Below are 20,017 nucleotides of genomic sequence, written 5' to 3'. Positions count from 1 at the left end.
TTCCTTTTTAATTTTTCTTTTCAGCTTGATGCGAATGAAAATGTAAGGACACAGAAGAGATGATGGGGACACCTCAGGGTAAGCGATGAGATGAGCGAATCAATCCCACCGCTATTTACGTTTCAACGATTTGCGATGTAGGGGCTTTTAGGGTATGTGCACACACACTATTTACGTCCGTAATTGACGGACGTATTTCGGCCGCAAGTCCCGGACCGAACACAGTGCAAGGAGCCGGGCTCCTAGCATCATACTTATGTACGACGCTAGGAGTCCTTGCCTTGCTGCAGGACAACTGTCCCGTAGTATAATCATGTTTACAGTACGGGACAGTTGTCCTGCAGCGATGCAGGGACTCCTAGCATCGTACATAAGTATGATGCTAGGAGCCCGGCTCCTTGCACTGTGTTCGGTCCGGGACTTGCGGCCGAAATACGTCCGTCAATTACGGACGTAATTAGTGTGTGTGCACATACCCTTAGAGTGACATATTACATAGGGGATAATTCCCTTCCGATTCCGTCCGTTACTTTTTTCTAAATTAAAGGGTAACTTCATCCAAGCTACAAAACCCTGTCTGGTACTTCATGTGCATGTCCTTGTTTTACCTGTGTAACCGTTTTTTATTTCAATCGGGCGATCTTGAGATTCAGGACGATTCTATATAAACGAGGCCTATGTTTAAAACAAGAGCAAGCAAAGATGGAGGGTTTACCCCTAGCAACCAATCTGATTCAAATCAAATTCTATAGAAGTGATCTGATTGGTTGCTATGGGTGTGTCCTCTATGCACTGGTTTTCATACAGAAGACTGGTCAATCAGGAACCAATCAGATTCCTGCTCTCATTTTGACCAGGGCAGAATAGAAATGATAGAAGTCATCTGATTGGTTGATTTGAACCAGTTCTCATAAATGAGGCCTAGTGGGGGAATCATGTAGAAAAAATAAAAAGGTACAAATAGAAATAAAAGGGTTCCCATAGCTACCATTTAAGATGCCAGCTGAGGTGATAGCAGTGATCTGATTGGTTGGTATGGGCATCTCCTCTACTTCTCAGCTCTAGTTTTCATACAGGAGGCTCATAGTAAGGGAGACTGTCCATAGCAACCAATCAGATTCCAGCTCACATTTTCTTCAGAGCAGGATGGAAATTATAGAAGTGATCTGATTGGTTGATTTGACCCAGTTCTTATCAATAAAACAAAGGTGTTACCCAGCAACCAATCAGATTCCATCTCCCTTTATTCAGGAGCAGGTTAAACATGATAGCAGTGATCTCATTGGTTGGTATAGGCCTATCCTCCACTTCTCTGATCTGTTTTTTTTACATGAGATAGCAACCAATCAGATTCCCGCTCTTATTTTCTACAGAGCAGGATAGAAATGTTAGCAGTGATCTGGTTGGTTGCTATGGGCATCTCCATTATGTATACATTTTTCCTATCTCCATCTTGTCCGTTTGAAGTAAAACTTTATTAGCAGCGTTGTGATTAGAAAGATGAGTAACGGTAACGCCGCTTTGCTGAATAAGTCATGAATTATAGGTCTGGGGACTACAATTATGGTTTAATCCATACGTACGTGTTTGCGCTGCCGTGAATCTCCTATTCCTGGTGGCGTTCGGTGCTGGGATGTTTATGCTTGTGGTAAGTAGAGTTGTCTGCACTGCTCTAGATGATAATTATCGTAAGATATAGCCGAACGTAGAAAGTCGATAACCGTGGCATCGGTCCAAGTAGCAATTTGGGTGATGTCAGAGAACGCAGCTAGAAACCGCCAATATGTACATCGGCGTCCTGGGCGAGCACACATGCTTTACATGGGGGGAAGAGATCCGTCCTGGACGGCTGCCGGACTCTGATGTACAGATCGTCAATAAGTGGGAAAAACGCCAAGTATAATGTGAGACCTAAACACGGCGAGGGCCATTTCCGCCAAGCTGATGCCAATGAATGGATGCAATGAATCAATGAATCAGCCCTCAAAATGGCGGTAAACCTCATGACACGGACTTAGGTGCGTGTTTATTAATTCCGGGGCGCCCCCGCCCTGCTCAGGTTCCTCATTTTTCTGAATGCAAATAATGTTTGGCGTTAGCGTTCATTGATCTGGCGCCACATCAGAACGCCGAGCTCCCATGCATCAAACATCTGACTGGAGCTATTGTGGGGGCACTCTGACTGGTACTATTATGTGGACCCTATGGCTTTGTTTAGTAGGCCTTCTGCTGGCAATGACATGTGGCCGTTCTGACAGGCATGGGGTCTGTTATGGAGGCGCTCTATCCGGCACTGTTATGTGGGCAGTTTGACTCGCTTATGGGGACCCTCATGATGGCAATGTTTTGGGGTCACTATGACTGATGATATGGGGTGTGAGTGCTGCGTCACATACGTCCTGAGCGCTGCGTCACATGCAAGGTCCTGAGCGCTGCGTCACATACAATGTCCTGAGCGCTGCGTCACATGCAAGGTCCTGAGCGCTGCGTCACATACAATGTCCTGAGCGCTGCGTCACATACAATGTCCTGAGTGCTGCGTCACATACAATGTCCTGAGTGCTGCGTCACATACAGGGTCCTGAGCGCTGCGTCACATACAAGGTCCTGAGCGCTGCGTCACATACAGGGTCCTGAGCGCTGCGTCACATACAAGGTCCTGAGCGCTGCGTCACATACAAGGTCCTGAGTGCTGCGTCACATACAATGTCCTGAGCACTGCGTCACATACAATGTCCTGAGCGCTGCGTCACATACAAGGTCCTGAGCGCTGCGTCACATACAATGTCCTGAGCGCTGCGTCACATACAGGGTCCTGAACGCTGCGTCACATACAGGGTCCTGAGCGCTGCGTCACATACAATGTCCTGAGTGCTGCGTCACATACAATGTCCTGAGCGCTGCGTCACATACAATGTCCTGAGCGCTGCGTCACATACAGGGTGCTGAGTGCTGCGTCACATACAAGGTCCTGAGTGCTGCGTCACATACAAGGTCCTGAGCGCTGCGTCACATACAGGGTGCTGAGTGCTGCGTCACATACAAGGTCCTGAGTGCTGCGTCACATACACGTCCTGAGTGCTGCGTCACATACAATGTCCTGAGCGCTGCGTCACATACAATGTCCTGAGTGCTGCGTCACATACAGGGTCCTGAGCGCTGCGTCACATACACGTCCTGAGTGCTGCGTCACATGCAAGGTCCTGAGCGCTGCGTCACATACAATGTCCTGAGCGCTGCGTCACATACAATGTCCTGAGTGCTGCGTCACATACAATGTCCTGAGTGCTGCGTCACATACAGGGTCCTGAGCGCTGCGTCACATACAGGGTCCTGAGTGCTGCGTCACATATTATGTCCTGAGCGCTGCATCACATACAAGGTCCTGAGTGCTGCGTCACATACAAGGTCCTGAGCGCTGCGTCACATACAGGGTCCTGAGCGCTGCGTCACATACAATGTCCTGAGCGCTGCGTCACATACAAGGTCCTGAGCGCTGCGTCACATACAGGGTCCTGAGCGCTGCGTCACATACAATGTCCTGAGCACTGCGTCACATACAGGGTCCTGAGCGCTGCGTCACATACAATGTCCTGAGCGCTGCGTCACATACAATGTCCTGTGCGCTGCGTCACATACAAGGTCCTGAGTGCTGCGTCACATACAATGTCCTGAGCGCTGCGTCACATACAGGGTCCTGAGCGCTGCGTCACATACAATGTCCTGAGTGCTGCGTCACATACAATGTCCTGAGCGCTGCGTCACATACAATGTCCTGAGCGCTGCGTCACATACAGGGTGCTGAGTGCTGCGTCACATACAAGGTCCTGAGTGCTGCGTCACATACAAGGTCCTGAGCGCTGCGTCACATACAGGGTGCTGAGTGCTGCGTCACATACAAGGTCCTGAGTGCTGCGTCACATACACGTCCTGAGTGCTGCGTCACATACAATGTCCTGAGCGCTGCGTCACATACAATGTCCTGAGTGCTGCGTCACATACAGGGTCCTGAGCGCTGCGTCACATACACGTCCTGAGTGCTGCGTCACATACAAGGTCCTGAGTGCTGCGTCACATACACGTCCTGAGTGCTGCGTCACATACAATGTCCTGAGTGCTGCGTCACATACAATGTCCTGAGTGCTGCGTCACATACACGTCCTGAGTGCTGCGTCACATACAATGTCCTGAGTGCTGCGTCACATACAATGTCCTGAGCGCTGCGTCACATACAAGGTCCTGAGCGCTGCGTCACATACAATGTCCTGAGTGCTGCGTCACATACAATGTCCTGAGCGCTGCGTCACATACAATGTCCTGAGCGCTGCGTCACATACAAGGTCCTGAGCGCTGCGTCACATACAATGTCCTGAGTGCTGCGTCACATACAAGGTCCTGAGTGCTGCGTCACATACAAGGTCCTGAGCGCTGCGTCACATACAATGTCCTGAGCGCTGCGTCACATACAATGTCCTGAGCGCTGCGTCACATACAAGGTCCTGAGCGCTGCGTCACATACAAGGTCCTGAGCGCTGCGTCACATACAATGTCCTGAGCGCTGCGTCACATACAATGTCCTGAGCGCTGCGTCACATACAATGTCCTGAGCGCTGCGTCACATACAATGTCCTGAGCGCTGCGTCACATACAGGGTCCTGAGCGCTGCGTCACATACGTCCTGAGTGCTGCGTCACATACAATGTCCTGAGCGCTGCGTCACATACAATGTCCTGAGCGCTGCGTCACATACAATGTCCTGAGCGCTGCGTCACATACAAGGTCCTGAGTGCTGCGTCACATACAAGGTCCTGAGTGCTGCGTATTTGTTGGCCCATGGTGGACACGCCCATTTGTAAGCCACGCCCTTTTTACAATAGTGGCGAGCACGTCACAAAAGGCCCAAAAGTCTTTGAGGCTGATATTGGCTGAATAAGACACGACCTTCCATGGTAACGAACCCTCCTGCCGGCCCGGCACAGATGAGCGGGTGACGGGTACAAGGAGACCAGAAATAAACAGGAACTGGAGGAGAAACGTATAAGATGTATTCAATGATTCGGTGTCCACTATCTATCTACTGGAAAAAACTGGGAGGGAACATGTGATGCACCTCCCCTCTTCTGTGACTCCTCCTCTACCTGATCTGTAACAGGAATATATCAATCACCCTTCAGATTTGCATATCTTCTCAGGCATATTACTTGTAAATTTGCATATCTTTTTTTTCCCACGGTGCATTACCTGAAACTCTCCTTAAATTGAGTAAATGTCCCACTGAAGGTGTCCCTGTTAGAGCGCACAATGTGTTCTATTCAGTTAATGAGAAGGTTTTGCAGGCTGGAGTCCCACTTGCTGGTTGAGGTCTGAGCTGTTACTATCTGTGGTGGCAGGAGGCACTGGGTGAGCTGCGGGGCTCTTATAGTTCTTTAAGCATGAGATATGAATACTTTATTACATCTTCAGGTGTTATATATGATGGTGATAAAACAGATGCAGTTCATACTAAAACATGAGGGAAATAATTATATATATTTTTTTTAATGGCATTGTCAGAGTTTATCCTGGCGTACCGGGGCGGGACCGAACATTCCTTGCAAGTGCCAGGGTCTCATCCCCCAGAATCCAGATTTACAAGTTGTTTTGTAGTTTTCCTCCATTTAATTTATTATTTTCGAAACGCAGTAAAATTAGGGAGAATTTCAGCAGTGCATTCTGGGAAATTATGGAAATTGTGCACATTTCTATTGGTGGAGATGTTAAATATTCAAAATGGCTGCCAGGTAGGCGGATCCGAGAATGAACCATGTAATATAAATTCTGCAATAGTTTGGTCCTGAAGAGGGAATTTGCATATTATTTTCCCATGGTGCATTGCTTGACACTCTCCTTAATTTAAGTAAATGTCCCAGTGAAGGTGTCCCTGTTGGCGTGTGCTGGTTATTATATACAGTTTAATATACTGCACTTGTAGAGGCCTTGCGGCCTGGAGTCTCACTCCTGGTACGAGTGGTGCCGGTCAGGTGAAAAGGCTTATTCACTTCTGTATGGGATGTAGAGGCTTTATTAGAACTTCTATCATTATAACTTATAAAATGGTAGCAGATTCCTTGCTATAGTATAATTAAAATTATAGGAAATGTATTTATTTTATATTTTCTTCTGATCGAGCGATTTAAGCGCACCAGAGCTGAATGGGTAGCGTGCCCTGCGACCTTCTGTGCCTCGATCCCCCAAAAACCTCGCTGGCCCACGGAAGCTGCATTTTCAAGTTTTCCCTCCATTTAATTTATTCTTTTCGAAACTCAGTAAACTTAAGGAGAATTTCAGCAATGCATTCTGGGAAATTATGGAAATTGTGAACATTCCTAGTGGTGGAAAGATGAATTGTTCAAAATGGCTGCCAGGTAGGCGGAGCCAATTGGCGAGGGAATAAAATTCATGACCCAGAGCATGGGATTCTTCTCTCTCCATGCCCTGTGACGCAGAGTCTACCCCTCACTGACCATCAGGGAATATCTCAGCCTGGTCACTGGGTGGTGGCGGGAGGATACACGGCTGATTACTGGCAGGGATTACTTAAAGGGGCACATTATTTTTATGAAATGACTTTAAATAGGCTACAGGCTGGAACCATGGAATATAAATTCTGCAATAGTTTGTTCCCAAAAAGGTCATTTGCATATTATTTTCCCATTATGCATTGCGTGAAAATGTGCATATGTTCCCATGGTTCATTGCTAGAAACTCTCCTTAACTTAAGTAAATGTCCCAGTGAAGGTGTCCTTGTTGGCGTGCGCTGTTTATTATATACAGTGTATTATTCTGCACTTGTAGAGGCCTTGCAGGCTGGAGGCTTACTCACTTGTTGAAGATCTGAGCGGCTGCTCTATGTGGTTGCAGCAGGTCTCCTGGTACGAGTGGTGCTGGTCAGGTGAAGAGGCTTATTTACTTCTCCAAGCATGAGATGTAGATGCTTCATTAGAGCCATCTATTTGTCTATCATTATAACTTATAAAATGGGAACAGGTTCTATACTAGTGTACAATTAAAAATATAGGAAATAATTTTATTACATTTTTTTTATAAAATTCTCTATGGATTAAGCTCTGGGATTCAGGCGTACCAGAGCAGCGCTGGGCGTATCCTGCAAGCTCCTGGACCTCGATCTACCAGAATTCCCACCAGAAACCTCGCCGGCCCACAGAAGCTGCATTTTCAAGTTTTTCCTCCATTTAATTTATACTTTTCAAAACTCTGTGAACTTAGGGAGAATTTCTGCAATGCATTCTGAGAAATTATGCAAATAGTACACATTTCTATTGGTGGAAAGGTAAATGATTCAAAATGGCTGCCAGGTAGGCGGAGCCAAGTGGCGAGGGAATAAAATTCATGACCTGGAGCATGGGATTCTTCTCTCTCCATGCCCTGTGACGCAGAGTCTACCCCTCACTGACCATCAGGGAATATCTCAGCCGGGTCACTGGGTGGCGGCTGCTTACTGGCAGGGAGTAATTAAAGGGGCACATTATTTTTATGAAATGACTTTAAATAGACTTGTAAGGCTGGAACCATGGAATATAAATTCTGCAATAGTTTGTTCCCGAAAAGGTAATTTGCATATTATTTTCCCATGATGCATTGCGTGAAAATGTGCCTATGTTCCCATGGTTCATTGCTAGAAACTCTCCTTAAATTAAGTAAATGTCCCAGTGAAGGTGTCCCTCTTGGGGGCACTGGTTATTATATACAGTGTATTATTCTGCACTTATAGAGGCCTTGCGGTCTGGAGTCTTCCTCACTGGTTGAAGATCTGAGCGGCTGCTACATGCGGTGGCAACAGGTCTCCTGGTGCGAGTTGTGCCGATCTGGTGAAGAGGCTCATTTACTTCTCCATGCATGGAGATGTAGAGGCTTTATTAGAGCCCTCTATTTGTCTATCATTATAACTTATAAAATGGTAACAGGTTCTTTACTATTGTACAATTAAAAATATAGGAAATAATTGTATAAAAATTTTTTATAAATTTTTTTTATAAAATTTTTTGCGCTGGGATTCAGGCGCACCAGAGCAGAACTGGGCGTGTCCTGCAAGCTCCTGGACCTCGATCCACCAGAATCCCCACCAGAAACCTCTCCGGCCCACAGAAGCTGCATTTTCAAGTTTTTCCTCCATTTAATTTATACTTTTCAAAACTCAGTAAACTTAGGGAGAATTTCTGCAATGCATTCTGGGAAATTATGCAAATCGTACACATTTCTATTGGTGGAAAGGTAAATTATTCAAAATGGCTGCCAGGTAGGCAGATCCAAGTGGTGAGGGAATGAAATTCATGACCCAGAGCATGGGATTCTTCTCTGTACAGGCCCTGTGACGCAGAGTCTACCCCTCACTGACCATCAGGGAATATCTCAGCCCGGTCACTGGGTGGTGGCGGGAGGATAAACGGCTGCTTACTGGCAGGGATTACTTAAAGGGAAACGTCTTTATTTTTATGAAATGACTTTAAATAGACTTTGGTTTTGCAAGGCTGGAACTTCTATATAATATAATATAAATTATGCTCTAGTTTAGTTTGGTCCTGGAGGGGTAAACGCCCAGAAGGGACAGACACCAATGACTAAGGAGGAACTTACTATAGAAATAAAAATACTGACACAAGAGATGAAACGTTTATTACAACAAATGTCACATCAACCCCGACAGTCAACGGCACCGCAATTATCATAGAACTTGTCACCTGGAGTCAAGAACTGCCCTCCAAAGAGTCACAGAACAGCGCCCCCAGAGGAATCTACAGACAGAAAATGATGGATTAGTGATGACACCCAATGACTATAGGCAGAGAACCCGACCTAGGAATTTTGTAGACTCAGCGCCCCCGATAGGTGAAGCACGTGATTACACGTTCCATCAAAAAACAATGAAAACCAAGTCTATTACAGCCGGCTGGTGCATGCTGGGAAAAGTGCGTCACCACATGGTCATTATCTGCTCCGTAGGCGCAACTTTATAACCGACCTCTGGCTGTGTGCACTATTGGTGTCTGGGAAAGCTGGGTGACAATCAATATAATGCAAGTTAGCACCCAGCTTTTCTGCAGCACTAAGGGTAAGGCCACACGGAGCGGCCGTGGCCCGGCCGTGACCAACAACCAACGCCAGCACCATGTGCGGCGCGGCTGTCAAATAACCTGTTAATGGCCGCGCGTTAATGTATTTGACAGCCGCGCCGATCACGGTGCCGCGCAGTTGTTGGCCGCATTGCGGCCAGATTAGGGCCACTCCTTGTGGCCTTACCCTAAGGCCCAGTTGACACAGAGTTTTTTTTTACGCTGATTTTGAAGCGGAAACCACATTGGAATCGGCAGCAAAACACGGCGGAAATCGCCTCCCATCGATTGGAGGAGGAGGCCATGGAGAAAAAAAAAATCTGTGTGAACAGGGCCTAAGTGTGAAATCTGCCTAAATGCATTGTCTACAGGGGGGCTGTATAGCACTGTCTATAGGGGGGCTGTATAGCACTGTCTACAGGGGGGGGCTGTATAGCACTGTCTATAGGGGGCTGTACAGCACTGTCTACAGGGGGGCTGTATAGCACTGTCTATACGGGGGGCTGTATAGCATTGTCTACAGGGGGGGCTGTATAGCACTGTCTATACGGGGGGCTGTATAGCACTGTCTATAGGGGGCTGTACAGCACTGTCTACAGGGGGGCTGTACAGCACTGTCTACAGGGGGGCTGTATAGCACTGTCTATACGGGGGGCTGTATAGCACGGTCTACAGGGGGGGCTGTATAGCACGGTCTACAGGGGGGGCTGTATAGCACGGTCTACAGGGGGGGCTGTATAGCACGGTCTACAGGGGGGGCTGTATAGCACGGTCTACAGGGGGGGCTGTATAGCACTGTCTACAGGGGGGGCTGTATAGCACTGTCTACAGGGGGGGCTGTATAGCACTGTCTACAGGGGGGGCTGTATAGCACTGTCTACAGGGGGGGCTGTATAGCACTGTCTACAGGGGGGCTGTATAGCACTGTCTACAGGGGGCTGTATAGCACTGTCTACAGGGGGGGGCTGTATAGCACTGTCTACAGGGGGGGGCTGTATAGCACTGTCTACAGGGGGGGCTGTATAGCACAGTCTACAGTGGGGGGCTGTATAGCACTGTCTACAGGGGGGGGGCTGTATAGCACTGTCTACAGTGGGGGCTGTATAGCACTGTCTATATGGGGCTGTATAGCACTGTCTACAGGGGGGGCTGTATAGCACTGTCTACAGGGGGGGCTGTATAGCACGGTCTACAGGGGGGGCTGTATAGCACGGTCTACAGGGGGGGCTGTATAGCACGGTCTACAGGGGGGGCTGTATAGCACGGTCTACAGGGGGGGCTGTATAGCACGGTCTACAGGGGGGGCTGTATAGCACGGTCTACAGGGGGGGCTGTATAGCACGGTCTACAGGGGGGGCTGTATAGCACGGTCTACAGGGGGGGCTGTATAGCACGGTCTACAGGGGGGGCTGTATAGCACGGTCTACAGGGGGGGCTGTATAGCACGGTCTACAGGGGGGGCTGTATAGCACGGTCTACAGGGGGGGCTGTATAGCACGGTCTACAGGGGGGGGCTGTATAGCACTGTCTACAGGGGGGGGCTGTATAGCACTGTCTACAGGGGGGGGCTGTATAGCACTGTCTACAGGGGGGGCTGTATAGCACTGTCTACAGGGGGGGCTGTATAGCACTGTCTACAGGGGGGCTGTATAGCACTGTCTACAGGGGGGGCTGTATAGCACTGTCTACAGGGGGGGGCTGTATAGCACTGTCTATAGGGGGGGCTGTATAGCACTGTCTATAGGGGGGCTGTATAGCACTGTCTACAGGGGGGGCTGTATAGCACTGTCTATAGGGGGGCTGTATAGCACTGTCTATAGGGGGGCTGTATAGCACTGTCTACAGGGGGGCTGTATAGCATTGTCTACAGGGGGGGCTGTATAGCATTGTCTACAGGGGGGGCTGTATAGCATTGTCTACAGGGGGGGCTGTATAGCATTGTCTACAGGGGGGGCTGTATAGCATTGTCTACAGGGGGGGCTGTATAGTTTAGGGGTCTGGTCTGGGGTCTGTATTAGTTTAGGGGTCTGGTCTGGGGTCTGTATTAGTTTAGGGGTCTGATCTGGGGTCTGTATTAGTTTAGGTGTCTGGTCTGGGGTCTGTATTAGTTTAGGGGTCCGGTCTGGGGTCTGTATTAGTTTAGGGGTCTGGCCTGGGGTCTGTATTAGTTTAGGGGTCTGGATTAGTTTAGGGGTCTGGTCTGGGGTCTGTATTAGTTTAGGGGTCTGGTCTGGGGTCTGTATTAGTTTAGGGGTCTGGTCTGGGGTCTGTATTAGTTTAGGGGTCTGGTCTGGGGTCTGTATTAGTTTAGGGGTCCGGTCTGGGGTCTGTATTAGTTTAGGGGTCCGGTCTGGGGTCTGTATTAGTTTAGCGGTCTGGTCTGGGGTCTGTATTAGTTTAGGGGTCTGGCCTGGGGTCTGTATTAGTTTAGGGGTCTGGATTAGTTTAGGGGTCAGGTCTGGGGTCTGTATTAGTTTAGGGGTCTGGTCTGGGGTCTGTATTAGTTTAGGGGTCTGGCCTGGGGTCTGTATTAGTTTAGGGGTCTAGTCTGGGGTCCGTATTAGTTTAGGGGTCTGGTCTGGGGTCTGTATAGTTTAGGGGTCTGGTCTGGGGTCTGTATTAGTTTAGGGGTCTGGCCTGGGGTCTGTATTAGTTTAGGGGTCTAGTCTGGGGTCCGTATTAGTTTAGGGGTCTGGTCTGGGGTCTGTATTAGTTTAGGGGTCTGGCCTGGGGTCTGTATTAGTCTAGGGGTCTAGTCTGGGGTCCGTATTAGTTTAGGGGTCTGTACTAGTTTAGGTGTCTGGGGTCTGTATTAGTTTAGGGGTCTGGTCTGGGGTCTGTATTAGTTTAGGGGTCTGGCCTGGGGTCTGTATTAGTCTAGGGGTCTAGTCTGGGGTCCGTATTAGTTTAGGGGTCTGTACTAGTTTAGGTGTCTGGGGTCTGTATTAGTTTAGGGGTCTGGTCTGGGGTCTGTATTAGTTTAGGGGTCTGGTCTGGGGTCTGTATTAGTCTAGGGGTCTAGTCTGGGGTCCGTATTAGTTTAGGGGTCTGTACTAGTTTAGGTGTCTGGGGTCTGTATTAGTTTAGGGGTCTGGTCTGGGGTCTGTATTAGTTTAGGGGTCTGGTCTGGGGTCTGTATTAGTTTAGGGGTCTGGCCTGGGGTCTGTATTAGTTTAGGGGTCTAGTCTGGGGTCCGTATTAGTTTAGGGGTCTGGTCTGGGGTCTGTATTAGTTTAGGGGTCTGGCCTGGGGTCTGTATTAGTCTAGGGGTCTAGTCTGGGGTCCGTATTAGTTTAGGGGTCTGTACTAGTTTAGGTGTCTGGGGTCTGTATTAGTTTAGGGGTCTGGTCTGGGGTCTGTATTAGTTTAGGGGTCTGGCCTGGGGTCTGTATTAGTCTAGGGGTCTAGTCTGGGGTCCGTATTAGTTTAGGGGTCTGTACTAGTTTAGGTGTCTGGGGTCTGTATTAGTTTAGGGGTCTGGTCTGGGGTCTGTATTAGTTTAGGGGTCTGGTCTGGGGTCTGTATTAGTCTAGGGGTCTAGTCTGGGGTCCGTATTAGTTTAGGGGTCTGTACTAGTTTAGGTGTCTGGGGTCTGTATTAGTTTAGGGGTCTGGTCTGGGGTCTGTATTAGTTTAGGGGTCTGGTCTGGGGTCTGTACTAGTTTAGGGGTCTGGTCCGGGGTCTGTATTAGTTTAGGGGTCTGGTCTGGGGTCTGTATTAGTTTAGGGGTCTGGCCTGGGGTCTGTATTAGTTTAGGTGTCTGGGGTCTGTATTAGTTTAGGGGTCTGGTCTGGGGTCTGTATTAGTTTAGGGGTCTAGTCTGGGGTCCGTATTAGTTTAGGGGTCTGTACTAGTTTAGGTGTCTGGGGTCTGTATTAGTTTAGGGGTCTGGTCTGGGGTCTGTATTAGTTTAGGGGTCTGGTCTGGGGTCTGTACTAGTTTAGGGGTCTGGTCCGGGGTCTGTATTAGTTTAGGGATCTGGTCTGGGGTCTGTATTAGTTTAGGGGTCTGGTCTGGGGTCTGTATTAGTTTAGGGGTCTGGTCTGGGGTCTGTATTAGTTTAGGGGTCTGGTCTGGGGTCTGTATTAGTTTAGGGGTCTGGTCTGGGGTCTGTATTAGTTTAGGGGTCTCGTCTGGGGTCTGTATTAGTTTAGGGGTCTCGTCTGGGGTCTGTACTAGTTTAGGGGTCTGGTCTGGGGTCTGTATTAGTTTAGGGGTCTGGTCTGGGGTCTGTATTAGTTTAGGGGTCTCGTCTGGGGTCTGTATTAGTTTAGGGGTCTCGTCTGGGGTCTGTATTAGTTTAGGGGTCTGGTCTGGGGTCTGTATTAGTTTAGGGTGTGATGAAGGGAATCATTGTGATTTGAATGCTGTAGTTTGGAGGCGTGTTCTATATAAATGGGCGGGGCATAAGTTGCGTTGCTTCGTTCCAACCTTTTCAGAATCTCCCTGATGTCACTTTTTGGAGAGTTTGATTTTAGGGGGAAATGTTTGTGAGTTTGGAGTCTGAACCCCCACATCGTGCGGCAGCCGTTGCTGGATTGAGGGGGGCAGGCAGACATTTTGCGGTCTGCAGTCATTTTCTGAGCAAAGCAACAAAAACAGAGAATTACAGCAGATTATCGGAGCATTTGCTGCTGGAACAAACCTGACAAAGTGTCACCTGCAGCAGCTAATGGAACGAGTGAGCGGCTGTGACAGGAACTTCCAGAACTTTCCTTTATTCACCTCCAACCCCCCGGTAAATGGAGGCAGCAGGTGAGTTAAGTGTGAAAGTGACAGCGATAACGCGGCTGTTTACTGCACATTTGTCACAGGTTTTCTTTCCCTGACACAATGTAACGAGAAGAAGTGACAGCTCCACAATCCAACGCATCCATTTATCTCATTGAAGCAAATAACCGTCTTCAGAACTTCACCAAATCAGCCGCTAATGCACAGAGCGGCACCAGCCGCGGCACCTCCGCCCAATCCCGCCCGGACCTCGCACCAAGTTGCAAATAAATCTCACAAATGTAACGTTTTCTGTTATTTCTCAGGATTCTTTTTGTATTATATATATATAGGAGAGAGGTTATATCGGCGGCAGCCATTCTGTATGTGGAGATTAAAGGGGGGTTGACATTCGGCGCCCGTCAGGGGAACCTTTACTTGGACACCAAAAAATTGCAGAAATTCTCTAATATTCCTGTATCTGGGGCCACGCGGTGCCAAACAGGTCTATACGGTGCTAGGAAACGGTGGAAAAGTTCCATGTGTGTCCAAAAGGTAGCGCCGTAGAGCAAAGTCATAGTTACCCTTCCCTGCACCCGGGGCAAAACTCAAGTTTGCTGCGCTAACCCCGTATCTAAATACCCTCACCAAGGCAGAGGGCATAACACCGGACCCCCAGTACCCAGGGTACATGCCCCCCCAGCCATGCCCCTGTCATAGAGTGCAATGTGTCAAAATAACAGTGTCATAAAATGGCATAAACATTCAAATCACAACACCTTACAATGCCACGCACGTCCACGTAGTGCCATAGTGACAGTGGCATAGAATGGTAAATAATAGCGCCATTGCAGTACCATACGTGTCCAAATGACACTGTCACACAGTACCAAAGAACAGTGCAATACAGCGCCAACTGTGTCCAAATAACACAGACATACAATATATTACAATATATACAAATAATGCTGCCATATAGCGCCAGAACTGTCCAAACAAGGTCACATAGTACCAGATACCTCCAAATAACGGTGCCATAAACTGCTGTAACTGCCAGACCATAATTCCATATAATACTATATAAAGTCATACAGTACCATATAATGCCATGTAGAGCTATATAGCAGTGCCATACAGTATCATGGATGTCCTAGCAATAATGACATATAGCGCCGAACATATAATACCTCCATATAGTGCCTAACATATAATACCACCATATAGCGCCTAACATATAATACCAGCATATAGTGCCTAACATATAATACCAGCATATAGTGCCTAACATATAATACCACCATATAGTGCCTAACATATAATACCACCATATAGTGCCTAACATATAATACCACCATATAGTGCCTAACATATAATACCACCATAAAGTGCCTAACATATAATACCACCATATAGCGCCTAACATATAATACCACCATATAGTGCCTAACATATAATACCAGCATATAGTGCCTAACATATAATACCACCATATAGTGCCTAACATATAATACCACCATATAGTGCCTAACATATAATACCTCCATATAGTGCCTAACATATAATACCTCCATATAGTGCCTAACATATAATACCACCATATAGCGCCTAACATATAATACCACCATAAAGTGCCGAACATATAATACCACCACATAGCGCCTAACATATAATACCACCATAAAGTGCCGAACATATAATACCACCATATAGTGCCTAACATATAATACCACCATATAGTGCCTAACATATAATACCACCATATAGTGCCTAACATATAATACCACCATATAGCGCCTAACATATAATACCACCATATAGTGCCTAACATATAATACCACCATATAGTGCCTAACATATAATACCACCATATAGCGCCTAACATATAATACCTCCATATAGTGCCGAACATATAATACCACCATATAGCGCCTAACATATAATACCACCATATAGTGCCTAACATATAATACCACCATATAGTGCCTAACATATAATACCACCATATAGTGCCTAACATATAATACCACCATATAGCGCCTAACATATAATACCACCATATAGTGCCTAACATATAATACCACCATATAGTGCCTAACATATAATACCACCATATAGCGCCTAACATATAATACCTCCATATAGTGCCTAACATATAATACCACCATATAGCGCCTAACATATAATACCACCATAAAGTGCCGAACATATAATACCACCATATAGCGCCTAACATATAATACCACCATATAGTGCCGAACATATAATACCACCATATAGCGCCTAACATATAATACCACCATATAGCGCCTAACATATAATACCACCATATAGTGCCTAACATATAATACCACCATAAAGTGCCTAACATATAATACCACCATATAGTGCCTAACATATAATACCACCATAAAGTGCCTAACATATAATACCACCATATAGTGCCGAACATATAATACCACCATATAGTGCCTAACATATAATACCACCATATAGCGCCTAACATATAATACCACCATATAGCGCCTAACATATAATACCACCATAAAGTGCCTAACATATAATACCACCATATAGTGCCTAACATATAATACCACCATATAGCGCCTAACATATAATACCACCATAAAGTGCCGAACATATAATACCACCATATAGCGCCTAACATATAATACCACCATAAAGTGCCTAACATATAATACCACCATATAGCGCCTAACATATAATACCTCCATATAGTGCCTAACATATAATACCACCATAAAGTGCCTAACATATAATACCACCATATAGCGCCTAACATATAATACCTCCATATAGTGCCTAACATATAATACCACCATAAAGTGCCTAACATATAATACCACCATATAGCGCCTAACATATAATACCTCCATATAGTGCCTAACATATAATACCTCCATATAGTGCCTAACATATAATACCACCATATAGCGCCTAACATATAATACCACCATATAGTGCCTAACATATAATACCACCACATAGCGCCTAACATATAATACCTCCATATAGTGCCTAACATATAATACCACCATATAGTGCCTAACATATAATACCACCATATAGCGCCTAACATATAATACCACCATATAGTGCCTAACATATAATACCACCATATAGTGCCTAACATATAATACCACCATATAGTGCCTAACATATAATACCACCATATAGTGCCTAACATATAATACCACCATATAGCGCCTAACATATAATACCACCACATAGCGCCTAACATATAATACCCCATATAGTGCCTAACATATAATACCACCATATAGCGCCTAACATATAATACCACCATATAGCGCCTAACATATAATACCACCATAAAGTGCCTAACATATAATACCACCATAAAGTGCCTAACATATAATACCACCATATAGCGCCTAACATATAATACCTCCATATAGTGCCTAACATATAATACCTCCATATAGTGCCTAACATATAATACCTCCATATAGCGCCTAACATATAATACCACCATATAGTGCCTAACATATAATACCACCATATAGTGCCTAACATATAATACCACCATATAGTGCCGAACATATAATACCACCACATAGCGCCTAACATATAATACCTCCATATAGTGCCTAACATATAATACCACCATATAGTGCCTAACATATAATACCACCATATAGCGCCTAACATATAATACCACCATATAGTGCCTAACATATAATACCACCATATAGTGCCTAACATATAATACCACCATATAGTGCCTAACATATAATACCACCATATAGTGCCTAACATATAATACCACCATATAGCGCCTAACATATAATACCACCACATAGCGCCTAACATATAATACCCCATATAGTGCCTAACATATAATACCACCATATAGCGCCTAACATATAATACCACCATATAGCGCCTAACATATAATACCACCATAAAGTGCCTAACATATAATACCACCATAAAGTGCCTAACATATAATACCACCATATAGCGCCTAACATATAATACCTCCATATAGCGCCTAACATATAATACCACCATATAGTGCCTAACATATAATACCACCATATAGTGCCTAACATATAATACCACCATATAGCGCCTAACATATAATACCACCATATAGCGCCTAACATATAATACCACCATATAGTGCCTAACATATAATGCCACCATATAGCGCCTAACATATAATACCTCCATATAGCGCCTAACATATAATACCACCATATAGTGCCTAACATATAATACAACCATATAGTGCCTAACATATAATACCACCATATAGTGCCTAACATATAATACCACCATATAGTGCCTAACATATAATACCACCATATAGTGCCTAACATATAATACCACCATATAGTGCCGAACATATAATACCACCATATAATGCCTAACATATAATACCACCATATAGCGCCTAACATATAATACCACCATATAGTGCCTAACATATAATACCTCCATATAGTGCCTAACATATAATACCACCATATAGCGCCTAACATATAATACCACCATATAGTGCCTAACATATAATACCACCATATAATGCCTAACATATAATACCACCATATAGCGCCTAACATATAATACCACCATATAGTGCCTAACATATAATACCTCCATATAGCGCCTAACATATAATATCACCACATAGCGCCTAACATATAATACCTCCATATAGTGCCTAACATATAATACCACCACATAGCGCCTAACATATAATACCACCATATAGTGCCTAACATATAATACCACCATATAGTGCCTAACATATAATACCACCATATAGCGCCTAACATATAATACCACCACATAGCGCCTAACATATAATACCTCCATATAGTGCCTAACATATAATACCACCATATAATGCCTAACATATAATACCACCATATAGTGCCTAACATATAATACCACCATATAGCGCCTAACATATAATACCACCATATAGCGCCTAACATATAATACCACCATATAGCGCCTAACATATAATACCACCATAAAGTGCCTAACATATAATACCACCATAAAGTGCCTAACATATAATACCACCATATAGCGCCTAACATATAATACCACCATATAGCGCCTAACATATAATACCACCATATAGCGCCTAACATATAATACCACCACATAGCGCCTAACATATAATACCTCCATATAGTGCCTAACATATAATACCACCATATAGCGCCTAACATATAATACCTCCATATAGTGCCTAACATATAATACCTCCATATAGCGCCTAACATATAATACCTCCATATAGCGCCTAACATATAATACCACCATATAGTGCCCAAATCAGCAGCCAACTTACGCTTATTCGAGATCCCATCTTGCTGGAGTCCTCATATTTAGCCCAGTGGGGTGAACTGGGTGAAGACCCTTCTGTATTACCTCTTTGACCAGGACAGGGGTGTCGGATCCCACTGCATTCTCAGTGCTGAATCTGGATGCCCATTGTAAGGTGGTCCACTGTATTGTCTGATCATGGGGTGAGGTGGTGCAGGTGGAGGCTCCTAGATGGTGGAAACCCTGGGGGCAATTGCCCCATTATCCCTGTCTATGATCCGGTCCTGGGAACAACTACATATTTCCTGAGCACAAACACTGATTTCCTTCCCCCGGAGGCCGGTTCACCGCTGAAGGAAATACAATATTTCCCTCGTCCGTGTCATAATTGATAAGGACTCGGCTTTGGGGAGGGAGAACGCAGGAGGACGCCGTCATAAAATCAATGTCTTTATCCAACCAAAACAATAGAATTTTAGAGCAATTTAATACGACCTGACTTTTCCCCGTCGCGTTCATATAACATTTTCTACCCAGGGGCATAAATAGACCTCCATGTGGTGCCAAATGTGCTCATATTGGAGAGGGCCCCGGGCCCCACCCCCTCTCCTCCCATGGTATAAATCTAGCAAGACCCCCTTATCCAAAGATGAGGTTTTCATGGTGTAGCATAAGGAGGTCCCCTCTCCTCTAGGTTTGGCCCCTGCCAAGATTTTTACAAGTTCCAGAACTAGAGCCACGTGACCCGCTGGGCCCATTTGGAGAAGGTAAAAAAGGAACCCAATTTTATTAAATTAAAGGGCGATCCCACCCGGCACGTTCTTATTTATGGACACAGTTGGAATTTATTAGACTTAAAGGGTTAGGACAAT

General features: G+C 45.7%; 1 protein-coding gene across 1 annotated transcript in view; it reads right to left on the bottom strand.

The window, feature by feature from the left end:
• Positions 1-20,017, bottom strand: part of LOC142707566 (fibrinogen C domain-containing protein 1-like) — a 135,083-nt gene that overhangs the window by 82,331 nt on the left and 32,735 nt on the right. The window lies entirely within an intron of this gene.

Source organism: Rhinoderma darwinii, unplaced genomic scaffold (assembly GCF_050947455.1).
Source record: "Rhinoderma darwinii isolate aRhiDar2 unplaced genomic scaffold, aRhiDar2.hap1 Scaffold_36, whole genome shotgun sequence".
NCBI lineage: Eukaryota > Metazoa > Chordata > Amphibia > Anura > Rhinodermatidae > Rhinoderma > Rhinoderma darwinii.
This window is presented reverse-complemented; position numbering and strand designations above follow the sequence as displayed.